General features: G+C 43.3%; 1 protein-coding gene across 6 annotated transcripts in view; it reads right to left on the bottom strand.

The window, feature by feature from the left end:
* USP34 (ubiquitin specific peptidase 34) overlaps positions 1 to 15,858 on the bottom strand; it is a 280,827-nt gene that overhangs the window by 254,538 nt on the left and 10,431 nt on the right. The gene's annotated exons all lie outside the window — the stretch shown is intronic.

Raw genomic sequence — 15,858 nt, 5'->3', positions numbered from 1 at the left:
GTAACAGTAAAACTGATGGCTGACTTCTCTGTATAAACAATGGAAGCCAGGGGACAATGGAATGGTTGGTTTGAAGAAGCAATAGTAACCGCCAACTTGTAATTCACTATCCTACTTCAGTGTTAGTCTAAAAATGAACTTTAGAAAACAAGCAAACATTGAAAAAAAATTGTCAACAGCAGAACCACACTAAACACACACAAAAAAAATTCTAAGAGAAAAAATTGTCAACAGCAGAACCACACTAAAAAAAAAAAAAAAAAAAAAAAAAAATGCTGGCTGGGCGCGGTGGCTCACACTTGTAATCCCAGCACTTTGGGAGGCCGAGGCGGGCAGATCACGAGGTCAGGAGATCGAGACCATCCTGGCTAACACAGTGAAACCCCGTCTCTACGAAAAATACAAAAAATTAGCGGGGCGTGGTGGCAGGCACCTGTAGTCCCAGCTACTCAGGAGGCTGAGGCAGGAGAATGGCATGAACCTGGGAGGCAGAGTTTGCAGTGAGCCGAGATCGTGCCACTGCACTCCAGCCTGGGCAACAGACCGAGACTCTGTCTCCAAAAAAAAAAAAAAAAAAAAAAAATTGCTAAGAGAAAAATGATCCCGGATGAAAGCCAGGAGACACAAAAAAGAAGAGCAACAGAACGAGTAAATGTGGGTAAATCTAAATTAACATAAACTGTATAAAATAATAATAATGTCTTACAGGACAGGCACAGTGGCCCATGCCTGTAATCCCAGCACTTTGGGAGGCCAAGGCAAGCAGATCACGAGGTCAGGAGTTCAAGATCAGCCTGACACCCCGTCTCTATTTTTAAAAATACAAAAAATTAGCCAGGCGTGGTGGTATGCACCTGTAATCCCAGCTACTCGGGAGCCTGAGGGAGAAGCATCGCTTGAACCCAAAAGGCAGAGGTTGCAGTGAGCTGCGATCGTGCCACTGCACTCCAGCCTGGGCAACACAGCGAGACTCCGTCTCAAAAAAAAAAAAAAAAAAAAAAGAAATTAGTCTGTAACTTGGTAGGCGCCTGTAATCCCAGCCACTCAGGAGGCTGAGGCAGGAGAATCACCTGAACCCAGGAAGGCAGAGATCGCAGTGAGCCAGGATTGCACCACTGCATTCCAGTCTGGGTGACAGAGACTCTGCCTCAAAAAAAAAAACAAAAAAACAAAAAAACTAAAACTTAGAAATGTCTACATATTTATTCATTCATTTATAAATAACTTCATTACATAAATATTTTCTACCAAAAAACACCAGTGAGACAAGTGGAACTGTTATATATTTTTGAAATCTAGGGTCTAGCTTAATAGAAGATGGCTGTATCCTTCTAAGTGCTTCTGTACTCCGTCATATACTGTCCTGATTGAAGTATATGAAGATCCATCCTGAAATGATCTAAAGTTGAAAGTAGGAATATTTTAACAGCTTTGTCTTAAATATTTTCTTCTTCAATATTACACCAAAACTCAATGGTAATTTCTTAAAATGAGTTGCAATATGAAAACTGAAATCATATAAGTACTGTCTGTTACATTAAAATCCAGTGATGTAGGCTGGGCGTGGTAGCTCACGCCTGTAATTCTAGCCCTTTGAGAAGCCAAGGCAGGAGGATCACTTAAAGTCAGAAGCTCAAAACCAGCCTGGCCAACATGGTGAAGCCCCATCTCTACTAAAAATACAAAAATTAGCCAGGCATAGTGGTATGTGCCTGTAATCTCAGCTACTCAGGAGGCTAAGGTGAGAGAATCCCTAGAATCTGAGAGGCAGAGGTTACAATGAGCCGAGATCGTGCCACTGTACTGCAGCCTGGGCAACAGAGCAAGACTTCATCTCAAAAAAAAAAAAAAAATCCCACTGATCTACTTTACCCTCTGAGTAGATACTTTCCCATGCATAATTTTATAACATAATATATTGGTGATCTGGAAAATATTGGTCCACTAAGTCGTGTAGATCATCTTTCCAATGTTGACACATTTCATTACACAGCATCAGAAAATAACATGAGGCTGGGCGTGGTGGCTCATGCCTGTAATCCCAGCATTTCCGGAAGCCAAGGCAAGCAGATCACCTGAGGTCAGGAGTTCAAGACTAGCCTAGCCAACATGGTGAAACACTGTCTCTACTAAAAATAAAAAAATTAACCAGGCATCGTGGCATGCACCTACAGTCCCAGCTACTCGGGAGGCTGAGGCACCTGAATCATTTGAACCCAGAAGGCAGAGGCTGCAGTGAGCAGAGAACGCACCACTGCACTCCAGCCTGGGCAACAGAGTGAGACTGTCTCCCCCCAAAAAAAACAAAAAGAAAACATATATAGTCCCACTGATCTCATCAGAAAAATCTGTTAAGTACTGGGCACCTTTCAAGTTCATGGTGTCAGGTTCAAGTTTTCTAAAATTTTAATTTTTCTATCAAAGCTCAACTTTTATCACTGGCAATTAACATTATCAGTCTTCCTTGAAGTGACATGCTTAGTTTTTCAAGAAAATGCTTGTTAAATATAAAATATCTGGATAACTTTGCACGAGTCCATCACTCTTTCAAAGAGATATTTTATGAAAAAAGCAGCTAGCTCAGCTCACAACTCAAACCACGTGTCCATTTTCTCAAATTAACCATTTTACTGCACTAAGGAGAGAAGAAATGCTTTATATGAACTCATTTCATCACAGAATATAAAAAGACATGAATACAAGATCTGTGAAATTGGTTTTTTTAGTTTTGGGTTTTTTCTTTTATTTATGTACGTATTTATTTATTTATTTATTTGAGACAGTCTCACTCTGTCGCCTAGGCTGGAGTGCAGTGGTGCGATCTCAGCTCGCTGCAACCTCCGCCTGCCGGAATCAAGCCATTCTCCTGCCTCAGCCTCCCAAGTAGCTGGGATTACAGGCGCACGCCACCACATCCAGCTAATTTTTGTATTTTTAGTAGAGGCAAGGTTTCACCATGTTGGCCAGGCTGTTCTTGAACTCCTGACCTCAGGTGATCCACCTGCCTTGGCCTCCCAAAGTACTGGGATTACAGGCAAGAGCCAAGGATCTGTGAAATTTAATAAAATAACTTCGCTGCTTTATCGAACATCAAGTCAAAATTTATTTTAAATAACAAATGTTTGGGAGTGAGGAATACAGTATCTACTTAATGCCACTGTCTTTCTTCATACGAAGCGGCCAGCAGTTTTATCCACAACACTTTTGCACTGTCAATGAAAATGTCAACACAATGAAAAACACAAACTAGCCAGGCATGAATGCCCATGTCTATAATCCCAGTACTTTGGGAGGCCAAGGCAGGAGGACTGCTTCAGGCCAGGAGTTCAAGACCAGACTGGGCAACACAGTGAGATCTGTCTCTACAAAAATAAAAAAATTTAGCCTGGTGTGGTGGCACATGCCTGCAGTCCCAGGAGGATCACCTTAGCTGAGGAGTTCAAGTCTGTAGTAAGCTGATAATAGCACCACACTCTGGCCCAGGAAACAGAGTGAGTGAGGCCCTGTCTCCAGGAGGGGGAAAAAAAATGCAAATAATACCTTATCTTGACGACTCTTTGACAGGCTCTCTGGGACCTCCATCATGGCTGACAGATCATACTTTGATAACCACTGATCGAGCCAAATGAAGATATATTTTTAATAATAAGTATATGAAGTAAAAGTCATCCCAAATGGAAAGAATTAAGAAACTCTTTCCATCCACAGATGACATATATAAAAAAGTCCTAAGGGATCCACTAAACAATTTATAAATGAGTTCAACAAGGTTGCAGGATACAAGATCAAGGTACCAAATCAACCATATTTCTATATATTAGCAATGAACAATCCGGATGTGAAATCTAGAAAAACAATTTTACAATAGCATCAGAAAGAATAAGATTCTTATTCTTTGCCCAAAATGTACTGAATAATAAAAAGTGCAGGCCAGAGGCCGGGTACAGCGGCTCATGCCTGTAATCTCAGCACTGTGGGAGGCCAAGGCAGGCGGATCACCTGAGGTTGGGAGTTCGAGACCAGCCTGGCCAACATGGAGAAACCTGTCTCTACTAAAAATATAAAAATTAGCAAGGTGTGGTGGCGCATGCCTGTAATCATCCCAGCTACTCTGGAGGCTGAGGCAGGAAGACTGCTTGAACCTGGGAGGTGGATGTTGCAGTGAGCCAAGATAGTGCCACTGCACTCCAGCCTGGGCAACAGGAAGGAAGGAATGAAGTGAAAGAAGGGAAGGAAGGGAAGAGAGGGAAGGGAGGGAAGAGAGGGAAGGGAGGAGCGCTCGAGCCTGGAAGGCGGAAGTCATGCCACTGTACGAGCCTGGAAGGCGGAAGTCATGCCACTGTACTCCAGCCTGGATGACAGTGAGACTCCCTATTAAAAAAAAAAAAAAAAAAGTGGGAAACTACAAAATATTGTTTAAAGCATTATAGACAACCTAAATAAATAGAAAGATATCCCACGTTCATAGATCAGGAGACTTAATATTGTTAAGACAGTAATAATCCTCAACTTAATACACAGATTCACCACAATCTCTACCAGAATTCCAGATGGCGTCCTTGTAGAAGTTGACAAGTTGATCTTAAAACTCATAAGGAAACTCAAGGGACCCTGAAGAGCAAACATAATTTTGAAAAAAAAAACAAAAACAAAGATTTACATTTTCTGACTTCCAATCTTATTACAAAGCCACAGCAATCAAGACAGTGTAGTACTGGCATAAGGATAGACATACAGATCAATGAAATAGAATACAGAGTACAGAAAAAAACCCTATATATGCACAGGCAAATGACTTTCAAACAAGGATGCCAAGACCATGCAACAGAAAAAGAATAGATTTTTCTAAAAATGAAGCTTGGACAACTGAACAGCCTCATGCAAAAGAATGAAGTTGTATCAGCCAGGAGCAGTAGCTCACGCCTGTAATCCCAGCACTTTGGGAGGCTGAGGTGGGTGGATCATGAAGTCAGGAGTTCGAGACCAGCCTGGCCAGTATGGTGAAACCCCGTCTCTACTAAAAACACAAAAATTAGCTGGGCATGGTGGCGCGCGCCTGTAGTCCCAGCTACTCGAGAGGCTGAGGCTGGAGAATCACTTGAACCCAGGAGGCAGAGGCTGCAGTGAACTGAGTTCATGCCACTGCACTCCAGACTGGGCAACAAAGCAAGACACTGTCTCAAAAAATAAAAATAAAAATAAAAAACTTCTTAAAAAAAAATAAAAGGACTGAAGTACTGGCATATGCTACAACATGGACAAACCTGGAAAGCATTATGCTAAGTGAAAGTAGGCAGTCACAAAAAAAACAAATATTAGTATTCCATATACACTAAAGGTTCAGAATAGGCAAATATATTAAGAATGCATATCGGTTGTTGCTTCGTGCTACAGAAATGGGAAGTAGCTTAGGGTGACTGATTGCTAAAAGGTGAGGGAATCCTTTTGAGGTGATAAAGTGTTCTAGACTTGTTTGTGGTGATGGTTGCACAACTCTGAATCAGAGTCGGGTGCCAGTAAGGTATGTGAATTTATTAGATTGGTACAAAAGTAATTGTGGTTTAAAAGTGGCAAAACCCCAATTACTTTCGCACCAACCCAATAGTTCACTATAGCTGTTAAAAAAATAATAAAGTATGGGAGGCTGAGGTGGGCAGATCACTTGAGGGCAGGAGTTTGAGACCAGCCCGACCAACATGGTGAAATCCCGTCTCTACTAAAAATACCAAATAAATAAACAATAAAGTAAAATAAATGATAAAGATGTGCAAATATACCATTTTAATTGGGAACAACAAACAAAAATATCCAGGAATACATGTAAAAAGAAATATGCAGAACCTACATAAAGGGGAAAAATACAAAACATCAAAAAGAAACAAAAATTATGTAAAAATGCGAAGATACACTATTTCCTTTTCCTTTCGGGAAAGACACCGTAAGATGTCAACTCTTACCCCACTTATAAACATAATCCAATTTCAATAAAAATTCCAATAGAAATGGAGGAGATGCAAAAAAAAAAAAAAAAAAAAAAAGGATTCTAAAGTTTCATCTTAACAAATGAGTAACTTGGCCAGGCACGGTGGCTCACACCCATAATCCCAGCACTTTGGGAGCCCAAGGCAGGCGGATCACAAGGTCAAGAGTTCAAGACCAGCGTGGTCAACATGGTGAAACCCCGTGTCTACTAAAAATGTAAAAAAAATTGGCTGGGCATGATGGCAGGCGCCTGTAATTCCAGCTACTCGGGAGGCTGAGACAGGAGAATCACCTGAACCCGGAGGTGGAAGGTGCAGTGAGCCGAGATCATGCCACTGCACTCTAGCCCAGGTGACAGTGTGAGGCTTCATCTCAAAAAAAAAAAAAAAGAAATGAATAACTTTTCACAACCTATTTGGTTTAAACGGTACCAGGCACAAAGATAAATTATAAAGTGACTAAATTAAAACCACACGATGAAATAATAAAAAGCTTAAAAATAGGCCTCCAAGAATATACTCATAACTTCTATACAAGACAGACATGGTGCCGGGTGCGGTGGCTCACGCCTGTAATCCCAGAACTTCAGGAGGCCAAGGTGGGAGGATCACCTGAGGTTGGCAGTTCACGACCAGCCTAACCAACAGAGAAACCCCGTCTCTACTAAAAATACAAACTTAGCCGGGCGTGGTGGCACATGCTTGCAATCCCAGCTACTCAGGAGGCTGAGGCAGGAGAATTGCTTGAACCTGGGAGACGGAGGTTGTGGTGAGCCAAGATCATGCCATTGCACTCCAGCCTGGGCAACAAGAGTGAAACCCTGTCTCAAAAAAAAAAAAAAGACAGACATGGCATTTCAAATCAATGGAAAAGAGAGAAATTCAAATTTGCTAAAATCACTAAGTCATTGTTCAGAAAAATTAATGTTAGATCCTACTTCATACCAAAATAAATTCCAGATGAATAAAAAATTAAATTTAACAAATCCATAAAAGCTAGAAAAAGACTTAACTGAAAGCCGGGAGCGGTGGCTCACACCTGTAATCCCAGCACTTTGGGAGGCCGAGGCGGGCGGATCACGAGGTCAGGAGATCGAGACCATCCTGGCTAACATGGTGAAACCCGTTTCTACTAAAAATACAAAAAATTAGCCGGGCATGGTGGCGGGCACCTGTAGTCCCAGCTACTCGGGAGGCTGAGGCAGGAGAATGGTGTGAACCCAGGAGGCGGAGCTTGCAGTGAGCTGAGATCGTGCCACTGCACTCCTGGGCAAAAGAGCGAGACTCCGTCTCAAAAAAAAAAAAAAAAAAAGAAAAGAAAAGAGAAAGACTTAATTGAGTATCTAATCTTGAGTGGGAATGACCTTTCTAAATAACAAAAGACTACTTGCCATTAAAACTCAAGAACCATGCCAAGTGAAGTGGCTCGTGCCTGTAATTCCCAGCACTTTTTTTTTTTTTTTTGGGACAGAATCTCACTCTGTCACCCAGGCTAGAGTGCAGCGGCGCGATCTCAGCTCATTGCAATCTCGACCTCCTGGGTTCAAGAGATTCTCGTGCCTCAGCCTCCCGAGTAGCTGGGATTATAGGCGTGCATCACCACACCCTGCTAATTTTTGTATTTTGGGTAGAGACAGGGTTTCACTATGTTGGTCAGGCTGGTCTCCTGACCTCAGGTGGTGATCCACCCGCCTCGCCTCAGCCTCCCGCCAAAGTGCTGGGATTATAGATGTCAGCCACCATGCTGGCCTGTAATCCCCAGCACTTTGGAAGGCCAAGACAGGAGGATTACTTGAAACCAGGAGTTCAAGACCCGCCTGGCAAACACAATGAGGCCCTGTCTCCACCAAAAAAAACCAAAAAACAAAAGTTAAGAATTAGCTGGGCTTGGCAGCACACACCTGTAGTCAGGAGGCTGACATAGGAGGATCACTTGAGCCTGAGAGGTCAAGGCTGCAGTCAGTCTTCATCATGCCACTCACTACACTCCAGCCCTTAGAGGCAGACCAAGACACTGTGTCCCACCCCACCACCCAAAAAAAAAAAACCCACAACTTTGCAGGAACAAATATAGCCGTTTAAGACATCCTATCATGTTAGGACACCCTATCATACAGATTCTTAAAAATAAAATATCTAATATTTTTTTAAAAAAAGGCACTCTCATATAAAGCTTTTAGGCAATAAATTAATACAACCTTTCTAGAGGGCAACTGAAAATCAGAACCCTTAAATAATTACATCTAGGCTGGGCACTGTGCCTCATGCCTATAATCCCAGCACTTAGGGAGGCCGAAGCGGGTGGAGTGCTAGAGCCCATGAGTTCAAGACCAGCCTGGGCAACATGGTGAAACCCCATCTGTACTAAAAATACCAAAAACATTAGCCAAGTGTGGTGGCCTGCGCCTATAATCCCAGCTACTCAGGAGGCTGAGATGGGAGAACCGCTTAAGCCTGGAAGGTAGAGGTTGCAGTGAGCCATGATCACGCCACTGTACTCCAGCATAGACGACAGAGTAAGACCCTGTCACAAAAAAAGAAAACAAGCCAGGTGCAGTGGCTCATGCCTGTAATCCTAGCATTTTGGGAGGCCCAGGAGGGTGAATCACTTGAGGTCAGGAGTTCAAGACCAGCCTGGCCAATATGGTGAAACCCCATCTCTACTAAAAATACAAAAATTAGCCAGGCATGGTGGTGCATGCCTGTAATCCCAGCTACTCAGGAGACTGAAGCAGGAGAATCACTTGAACCAAGGAGGCAGAGGCTGCACTGAGCCGAGATCCCACCACACCACTGCACTCCAGCCCGAGCAACAGAGTGACGCTCCATCTCAAAAAAAAAAAAAAATGAAGAAGAAAAAAACCAAAACACACCAAATTTACATCTTGACCTGGGACATGACCCAGATTTCTACGCTTAAAAATATTTTCATATTTTTTTAAACAGGAAAACACTAGTTAAATATGTGTCACATTCAAAAGACTAAAAGTAGGCTGCCATTAAATTCTGTTCTCAGATACTTGTATTTTGGATAGAGACAGGGTTTCATCATTTTTATAAGAAAATGCTCATAAAAAAAGAGTAGGTAAGTATAAACTCAGTTTATATATTCACAGAAGACAGCTAGATTTACATAAACCAAAATTTTAACAATTACAAGGTTTGTATTTCTTCAGTATTTTCTACAGCTTTCTACAGTGATTAAATTATACGCAGGAAAAGAGAGGTTTTGGGGTTTTTCAAGAAGGAGTCTCCCTCCGTCACCCAGGCGTGTGATCTCAGCTTCCTGCAACCTCCACCTCCCAGGTTCAAGTGATTCTCCTGCCTCTGCCTCCCGAGTAGCTGGGGACAGGCGTGTGCCACCATGCCCAGCTAGTTTTTGTTTTTAGTAGAGATAGGGTTTCACCATGTTGGCCAGGCTGGTATTGAACTCCTGACCTCAAGTGATCCACTCGCCTTGGCCTCCCAAAGTGCTGGGATTACAGGCACGAGCCACTGCGTCCAGCCAGTTTTTTGTTTGTTTTTTGTTTTGTTTTTGTTTTGTTTTTGTTTTTCCCAAAGGGAAAGCACTAGCTCCATGGAGTTATAGAGAAAACCTCTCCGTTTACTTTCATGAATAACAGGTCACTGGTGACTGTGTCAATATAGTGTTGTTTTGAGATGGAGTCTCCCTCTATCGCCCAGAGTACAGTGAAGTGACACAACCTCTACTCACTTCAACCTCCGCCTCCCGAGTTCAAGTGATTCTCCTGCCTCAGCCTCCCGAGTAGCCAAGATTCCAGGGGCCCACCGCCACACCCAGCTAATTTTTGTATTTGTAGTAGACATGGGTTTCACCATGTTGGCCAGGCTGGTCTTGAACTCCTGACCTCAGGAGATCCGCCCGCCTAGGCCTCCCAAAGTGCTGGGATTATAGGCATAGCCGCCATACCCAGCAAATATAGTGGGTTTTTTTTTCTTTTTTTTTTTTTGGTTGTGTATTTGAGATGGAGTCTCACTAGTCGCCCAGACTGGATGGAGTGCGGTGGTGCCATCTCGGCTCACTGCAACCTCCACCTCCCGAGTTGAAGCGATTCTCTGGCCTCAGCCTGGCAAGCAGCTGGGATTACAGGCACACGCCACAATGCTAGGCTAATTTTCGTATTTTTAGTAGAGATAGGGTTTCAGCATGTTGGCCAGTAGTGAACTCCTGACCTGTGGTGATATGCCTGCCTCGGCCTCCCAAAATGTTGGGATTACAGGCGTGAGCCGCCACACCCCAGCCTTTTGTTTGTTTTTGAGACAGAGTCTCCCTCTGTCGCCCAACCTGTAGTGCAGTGGTATGATCTCAGCTCACTGCAACCTCCGCCACCCGGGTTCAAGCAATTCTCATGCCTCAGCCTCCTGGGTAGCTAGGATTATAGATGTGTGCCACCATGCCCAACTAGTTTTTATATTATAATAGAGACAGAATTTCACCATGTTGCCCAGGCTGGTCTCGAACTCCTGAGCTCAGGCAATTCACCAGCCTCGGCCTCCCAAAGTGCTAGGACTACAGGGTTTTTTTGCTTTTGTTTTTCAATCACTCAAAGATAGCCAGGTGCAGTGGTGTGTGCCTGTAATCCCAGCTAACATGAATCTGAGTCAGGAGGATCATCTGAGCCTGGAAGTTCAAGACCAGCCCAGGCAGCATACCAAGGCCCCCATCTCAAAAAATTATATGCATATATACCACTTAGAGCAACTTAAATTATATCAAGTTCACAAAGTTTTCTCCAATCATCCCAAAACTAAACTCTTCCCACTGCACTTCAACTATAGCTATTTCATAAAATTTACCATTTTTATTTTTCAAACTGTTGTTTTGCATGTTTCTTATGCTAGCACTGTGTTAAATGTTGATATGCATTATCTTATTCACTCCTCACAAAATCCCTATGAGATACGTATTAAGAATATCCTCATTTCCAAATAAGAAACAAGGCACTAAGAGGTAAGGGAACTTAGCCAAAGTCGGAGACTTAATAAATGACAGGAGCAGGATTGGAACTCAGGTCTACCAGGTTCCAAAGATCACTCACTCAAGTATCATCCTACTGCCTCATCTGTACTCTGGAACTTTCCTTAAGGGAAAATACACAGCTAAATGTATTTCTATAGCTACCAGCATGCAGCAGAATGCTTTACACAAGTGTTTATGTTTTTAAAAAAAACAAATATTTAAACAAAGTTAAGGTGAAACACAACTCAGTAAATGCAAAATATTAAGAAATGGTTTTCAGTGTATTAGACATCCATGGGCTTATTGCCCAGAAGCAATTTCACCTCTTTCATGGTAACAACGTGCCAGATTTCTTTTCCAGAAGCACACTCTTAGTTATGAGATGTGGGTGAGATCAGCTTCAAGAATAGGTCCTGATTAGTTTAAACCAATCAAAGTCCATCCTCTTTGAACTCTATTTCAGGAACAGAGCCAATAATATATGAAATGACATTTGTCAGGGAGGTTTTGGAAAAAGCAGCCTTCTTGTTCTTGTACAGTAAGTTCCAGAAAAGATTCACTCTTTTTCTCCGCGTAGTTTAAGTATGTGATGTCCAAACACTGTGGTATGAAGATGTGGTATAAAAATGGTGCAGTAGTGCTGGGCACAGTGGCTCACACCTGCAATCTCAGCACTTTAGGAAGCCAAAATAGGGAGATCACTTGAGCCCAGGAGTTGGAGACCAGCCTGGGAAACATGGTGAAACCCCATCTCTACTAAAAATACAAAAAAATGGCCAGGCATGGTGGTTCACGCCTATAATCTCAACATTTTGGGAGGCTGAGGCAGGAGGATAGTTTGAGCCCAGGAGTTCACGACCAGCCTGGGCAACACAGTGGGACCCCATCTTAATTTATTAACAGAGTAAAAATAAAAAACACCAAAACGAAAATTAGCTGGGTGTAGTGGCACAGGCGTATAGTCCCAGCTACTATGGAAGCTGAGGCAGGAGGATAGCTTGGGCCCGCCCGGGAGGTTGAGGCTGCAGTGAGCCATGACTGAGCCACTGCACTCCAGCCTGGACAACAGAGCGAGACCCTGTCTGAAAAAACTAAACAGACCAGTGGTGACTGCTCACACCTGTAACCCCAGCACTTTAAGAGGCTGGAACAGAAGGATGGCTTGAGCCCAGGAGTTTAAGACCAACCTGGGTAACAAAGGTGAAACCCTGTCTCTACAAAAATTACAAAAATTAGCCAGGTGTGATGGCACAGGCTTGTAGTTCCAGCTACTCAGGTGGCTGAGGTGGGAGGATCTCTTGAGCCTGGGAGGTCAAGACTACAGTGAGCTGTGATCATGCCACTGCACTCTAGACTGGGCGACAGAGCAAGACCTGTCAAATAATTAAGGTGCAGTAGTCATTTCTGTTACCATAGGAAGGGCCAAACTGAGGTCAAAACCAAGGAAGCCCAGCAAGCCACAGAGAAATAAACTCCTGATGATGTTATAAACCCAATGGTTAAAAGTAAAGCACACCTGAATATACACCTAGACGGCCTAGTTACAGCTTTTAAAGAAAAACTCTGTTTCTGCCAGAGAAGCTGTTTTTTCTGGTCCTTGAGACAGAATCCTAACTAGTTTAAAAAGAATAACAATTCTCAACCTTAAATTTAACCCACAGGTACTAATATCACGAACTAGTAAAGCGCTGTGTGTGGTGCCTCATGCCTGTAATCCCAGCACTTTGGGAGGCTGAGGCGGGAGAATCACTTGAGGCCAGAAGTTCAAGAGCAGCCTGGGAAATATAGTGAAACTCATTCTCAAATAAATAAGCAAGCAAGTTGGGTGTCATCATGAGCACCTGTAGTCCCAGCTACTTGGGAGGCTCTCTTGAGCCCAGGAGCTCAAGGCTGCAGTGAGCTAGGATCACGCCACTGTACTCCAGCCTGAGTGACAGAGTGAGACCCTGTCTCCAAAAACAGCAGCAGCAACAACAAAAAGTACCATTTTATGAAGGGGGTGGCAAGCAAGACATCACAAAAGCAAGGACTGACAGTACTTGATATATCCAAGAAAACGGAGAAAACAGGAAATGCCACATCTGTCCTACCCTTGTTTTCCCTTCTATTATCAACCACAGTGACCTTAAGATTTTTCAGATGTTTTAAATAAACACTGATCCTACCACATGCAGGCACTGTAGAACAGTAATAACAGTTGCAATCATAGAACTGATAGTCTCGTAGAATAAAAAAATCACAGTTGTAAACATAGAAATACATACATAATTCTAAATTGTGGTAAATGCTATGAACAAAAAGAACCAGAGCTACTTCAGACTTGGTGTTCGGGAAAGACCTCTCTGAAAAAAATCATTTCAGTCAAAACTTGAAAGTATAAGAAGGTATATACAGGCCAGGCACAGTGGTTCACGTCTGTAATCCCAGCACTTTGGGAGGCAGATGCAGGCAAACCACCTGAGGTCAGGAGTTCGAGAGAAGCCTAGCCAACATGTTGAAACCCTGTCTCTACTAAAAATACAAAAATTAGCCAGGCGTGGTGGCGGGTGCCTGTAATCCCAGCTACTCAGGAGGCTGAGGCAGGAGAATCATTTGAACCCAGGAAGCAGAGGCTGCAGTGAGCCAAGATCGCACCATTGCACTCCAGCCTGGGCAACAAGAGTCAAACTCTGTCTCAAAAAAAAAAAAAAAAAAAAAAAAGGTGTATATAAAGGCTCAGTGTCATCAATGAAAGAAGGCAAAAAGGAAAAAAAAAAAAAAAGGCAAAGAGAACAAGGGAATGAAGTTAGCAGAGGCTAAGTCATGCAGAGCCTTCACAAGTCAAGGTAGGCCATTTCACTCCTCTCATTCCCAGCAACTATTTCAAACAGGGCCCACCTGAATCTTCCATCTTCCTTAAAATCTTGGCGGGGCACAGTGGCTCACACCTGTAATCCCAGCACTTTGGGAGGCCAAGGCGGGTGAATGGCGAGGTCAGGAGTTCGAGACCATCCTGGCCAACATGGTGAAATCCCATCCCTACTAAATTTACAAAAATGAGCCGGGCACAGTGGTGGGCGCCTGTAATCCCAGCTACTTGGGAGGCTGAGGCAGGAGAATTGCTTGAACCCGGGAGGTGGAAGTTGCAGTGAGCAGAGACTGCGCCACTGCAATCCAGCCTGGGTGACAATTCAAGACTCCGTCTCGGGAAAAAATAAAAACAAATCTTGCCTAATCCACTTTAGCCCGAATAAATCTCTCCACAGTTCCTTTAACGGTTTCTTATGAGTTTCCCAACTTCCACAGTCAGGGTCCTCTTAAAAATTAAAAAATAAAAATAAAAAAAGATAGCTTGGTTAGTGAAAAGTACACTGAGAAGAAATAAGCACAACTAAATTCTAGTCCTACCCCTGGTACTTCTTTGCTGTGTGACCTTAGATAAACCTTTCTATTTCTCATGACTCTTACGAAGGAAGTACCTTCAAGGAAAACACTGTATAAGAAATTTCAGTGTTCAAATAGCTACAGAAGTGTATTATCATCACTGTGTTAAATATAATTCATCACAGTATTCCAACTTCATAAGCATGACACCACCTCCTAAAATTTGGGCACAATTAAGATACTCGAAAACAGGCCAGGCACAGTGGCTCACACTCATAATCCTAGCACTTTGGGAAGCAAAGACGGGCGGATCACTTCAGGTCAAGAGTTCGAAACCAGCCTGGCCAACACGGTGAAACCCCGTCTCTACTAAAAATACAAAAGAATTAGCCGAGCGTGGTGGCAGGCACCTGTAATCCCAGCTACTCAGAAGGCTGAGGCAGAAGAATCACTTGAACGCAGGAGGCGAAGGCTGCAGTGAGCTGAGATTAAGCCAATGCACTCCAGCCTGGACGACAGAGGCACAAAAAAAAAAAAAAGGGCCGGGCACAGTGGCTCACGCCTGTAATCCTAACACTTTGGGAGGCCAAGGTGGGCAGATCATCTGAGGTCAGGAGATCAAGACCATCCTGATTAACACGGTAAAACCCCGTCTCTACTAAAAATACAAAAAAATTAGCTGGGCATGGTGGCAGACGCCTGTAGTCCCAGCCACTCGGGAGGCTGAGGCAGGAGAATGGCGTCAACCCAGGAGGCAGAACTTGCAGTGAGCCGAGATTGCACCACCGCACTCCAGCCTGGGCGACACAGCAAGACTCCATCTCAAAAAAAAGATACTTGAAAACAGTTTTATGTTGGCTTTTTTTGAGCACCCACATAATATTACTTAGTTTTCAAGCTTATTAAGAAACTACAATAGTCCCCCTATTATCTTTGGTTTTGCTTTCCATAGTTACCCACAGTCAACCATGGTCCAAAAATATTAAATGGAAAATTCCAGAAATAAACAATTCGTAAGTTTTAAATTGTTTGCCATTCCGAGTGGCATGATGAAATCTTGTGCCGTCCCACCTAGGACGTGAATCATCCTTTTGTCCAGCATATCCAGGCTGTACATGCAACCTACCCATTAAGTCACTTAGTAGCTGTCCTGGTTATCAGATCCACTGTAGCAGTACACAATGCTTGTATTCAAGTAACCCTTACTTTACCCAATAATGGCCCCAAAGTGCAAGAGCAGCGATACTAGTAATTCAGATATGCCAAAGAAAAGCTTATTTGAAGTGAAAAGGTGAAAGTTCTTAAAATAATGAGAAAAAAAACAGTATATAGGGTACAGCACTATCTGCGGTTTCAGGTATCCACTGGAGGTCTCAGAACACATTCCACTTGGATAAGGGGGGACTACAGGATACCTTTTTCTCCTCAAAAGAAATCTTATATAGAATTCTGATTTATAAAACAGGTAGTAGGCCGGGTGTGGCAGCTCATGCCTGGAATCCCAGTACTTTGGGAGGCCGAGGCAGGTGGATC

This window comes from Pongo pygmaeus, chromosome 12, assembly GCF_028885625.2.
Source record: "Pongo pygmaeus isolate AG05252 chromosome 12, NHGRI_mPonPyg2-v2.0_pri, whole genome shotgun sequence".
NCBI lineage: Eukaryota > Metazoa > Chordata > Mammalia > Primates > Hominidae > Pongo > Pongo pygmaeus.
This window is presented reverse-complemented; position numbering and strand designations above follow the sequence as displayed.